We start from the raw sequence: 3,514 nt of genomic DNA on the forward strand, positions 1-3,514 counted from the left end.
CTCACAGTCCAGGAACTCACTCACTCACTTTAATTTGTTGTTTTGAGATCCACAGGAACCTGCTTGTCAAGCTGACATGTTGGTGACCCTGCAAGTTGATGTCCTTTTGCTTAGGGGCTGCCTTCTGCTTAGGAATACAGTGCATAGTCTTTCCTCTCAGCCTTGGACCTGCCTTGGTGTGCTTTCTCCTTAGTTAGCAGAGTATTTGAGGTTTAGCTGGACTGTCATTTATCACGTCCCTTTATGAGCTTTCTGTAGCCTTTCTCTGGCGTTCTCAAGTCCTCATCCTCTCTTTGTTATGTTATTTAATTTATCATGGTTGCCCTCCTTGCTCTGTTCCATCCCAGGAATTCCTTCCCTTGAGTGGCTGGAGAGTAATGTGTTGAGAAGAGCCAGGCATATAGAATCTCAAAAGGCAAGTGTCCATTCTTATTACCCCTAGCAAGTCCCAAGGACCATCTTGGGAGAGCGTACAAAGAATGCACGAGCCAGACAGTGTGGGGCGGGCTATAAAATGCTGCCTTAGGGGCATGTCATGGCTTCCACTACTGAACCCACAGCAGCTGCTGTTGCCTGCAAAGGGTCATCACAAGAAAGAAGATGTAAACACTGAGTCATAGATGGGGGAAGGGGCTCATAGCACCCCATTCCACACAGGGTGAACCAATGGCACTGGAGAACTGTTTGGAGTGAAGAAGCCATTGTCTTTCATGATGCAGCCACTGGTAAGTTCCTCACGCTCCAGCGGATGGCTTGGCATTCGTGCCCAGGACACCTGCTTTGTTAAAAAACCAATAGATCACAAAGCAAAAGCAAAACCAAGGCAAGAATACAGGAAAGTAGGATGGAGACTTTGGAGGAGGTGGAGATTGGTAGGAGATGGAGGAGGGGAAAAGTATATAGTGGACCAGAAAGTGTTCTGGAGGCCAAGCCTTGACCTTAGTGTTATTCCCAGAACCCACATGGCGGAAGGAAAGAACCGACTCTCACACGGTGTTCTCTGACTTTCACATGTATACTGTCTCATAAGCATTCCTATACATAACAAATGAATGAATAAATATGGAAATGTTTACAAACAGCGAAGATGCAGTGCCAAGTGTAGCCAGGATGTATTATATACATATATGGAGTTGTCAAAGAGTAAATAGATAGTAAAAACCCCAAGTGTCCCTGATCATTTGCTCACTAGGTTGAGCCTTAGTTTCTTTGTCTGTAAAGTGGGAATGCCTTGCCTACAAGAGCTGTTAATACAGAGAGATAGGTGTACAAAGGGGCAGCGTTATGAATGGGTCACTGGCTCCCTTGAGCACTGCTCTTCAGGACTGTCTCCACCTGTAATCTCCTCCCCTGATCTTGCAGCTCCCTCTCTCTGCCCTTTAATAATTCACCATAACAGAAGATGCCAAAGTACAGAACATCTCCAGACTTCTCAGGTCATATAGGGCCTGACTCAAATCACCCAGCCTAAGTGACACACTGCATCATTTCCTTTTTCCTATTCAAAGTGGGATTTTTCTAATGTCATTCAAATATTGTCACTACTGCTCAGGGAGATAGACACATTCAAGAGGCAGTGTGGCTTCCACATATAATTCCAGAACTGGGAATGCTGAGGTAGAAAGTTGCCATGACCTTGAAGCCAGCTTGAACTACTTACTTAGGCCCAGAAAGCTAGGTCTACAGGATGAGATCCTGTTTCAAGAGCGAACAAACGAACAAACAAACAAATAACAACAAGAAAAACCTAAGGAAAAAAAATTAATTTTAACTATCTCAGTATACCTTCTCATGAGGGAATTGTTTAGCGATCGTTGGTGCCTTGACCAAATCTCTTGGGACCAAAATCAGTAGCCTTGCTTGGAGAGGTGGGATGTCTACATAGTAATTTGGTTTTGCTTGATGCCAAGAATAACTTTGTGTGCATGTGGAGTTGCTGGTTTCTTACCTATGTCTACAGAGGATGAATCAGTCCTTAGGAGATTTTTATCCAGCTACTTGGGAAAATACTGATTTTGTGTGGCTGGGAAATATTTTTGATACTTGTATTAGGATTCTTGTTTCTTTCCCAATAGGAGTTGGCTTAAAAGCCTGTAAGCTTAGTATTTACCTATTAGCACATCCACTGCACACATCTGTCTGTGTGGCAATATACAAGTGTGCATGTGTGTTTATGTATATGTGTGGTGTATGCACCTATGTATGTATGTATGTGGTATGTGCATGTAGACATGCACATTGTATGCATGCATGTGTGTATATATGTGTATGTGTGTGCCATGCACATGTAGGTATGCATATGCACACATGCATATGTATGTCTGTGTGTGGTGTGTCATGTAGGTATGTATATGCATATGTCTGTATCTTTACACTGTAAAAGTTAAGACACTTTCCACTGTAGGTCAGAATAATAAATTTAGGATATTGGGTTATGAAGTTAATTCAGCCTCTAGAGTCTTCCTGTTTATTCTTTGCTTATGAAAAACAAAAGAAGGAAGATGAACTCCCTTGCCTTTTCTCATTCCCCAGAAGGCTTTGCTCAAAGAAACAATTCCTTGTGTCTACAGAAGAAACTGTGGCTATTAGAAGCTAGATTACCATTTCAATGGCGTCTGACATTGAGGGGTTTTCAAACCATTTCTGCAGGGCTGATTTGAAGATTCAGACAAAAAGCAGGTACTGTAGTGGGTGTCCCCCAACCTGATCTCATTTAAATTCACAGCAGTGTTCCTTGCGCCTAGAGGCATCGTAGGTGTGGCTGCTGTGTCACATGTGTGTCAGTAGGTGGCAGAGAGGAGAGGGCTATGTCTATGCTCAGTGTTCTGACCTGTGACCATCTGAATGATTAGTAGGCTAACACTCCCTGAGAAAAATGAGCCTGAGATGACCACCACAGGTCCAGAGACTAGAAGAACACTGCCTTGAGGACCACTGGTTCCCAGGAGGGAGTGAGCCCAACACAGATGACACTCCTCCACCCCCTGCCACCTAGGGCCACACAGGTAACCCCAGGCAAGCCCAAGACAACAACCATAGGCTCAGACAGGGAGCTAGCCTGAGGTGTCTACTAGTCTGGAGCCACACAGGCTTTGGCTGGGGGAGGGGTGCAGACCATGTCTGACATACCTCCTGCCAAGCCCTATAATGCACAGCAAAGGGCATAGCACTCCTGAGATGACTCCAGGCACTCAGAGACCCCAGGCGCCACTAAGAGAAGCAAGTAAGCGGTGGAGAAATGGAAGAGAAAGAGAATAATGTGGGCACAATGAAGAGAGGCAGAGCGATACATTTGGGAGTAGTGAGGAACACCCTGCTGTGAATAAGCTGGTGATGCTACCCAGGACTCTGGTGGGATCCTGGCCTGTGTTGCCACTGGGGGACATGTCTGGGTCTACAGGCCTGCAGCAGCAGGGGTCAGGTACCATCAAAGACCAGGTGGTAGATGTATGCTGGCACCCATCTCTGTCTGCTTTCTGATTTGCTTGGATGTGAACAAGCACCTGTTGCCACA

The 3,514-nt window shown here is 45.3% G+C and overlaps 1 non-coding gene across 1 annotated transcript; it reads left to right on the forward strand.

Moving 5' to 3' along the window:
• The first annotated feature begins 2,733 nt into the window (after nt 1–2,733).
• LOC127207702 (small nucleolar RNA SNORA17) lies at nt 2,734–2,864 on the forward strand. Its single transcript, XR_007832954.1, has one exon. It is a non-coding gene; the product is annotated as a small nucleolar RNA SNORA17 (small nucleolar RNA).
• The last annotated feature ends 650 nt before the right edge of the window (nt 2,865–3,514 follow it).

This window comes from Acomys russatus, chromosome 2 (genome assembly GCF_903995435.1).
Source record: "Acomys russatus chromosome 2, mAcoRus1.1, whole genome shotgun sequence".
Taxonomy (NCBI): Eukaryota; Metazoa; Chordata; class Mammalia; order Rodentia; family Muridae; genus Acomys; species Acomys russatus.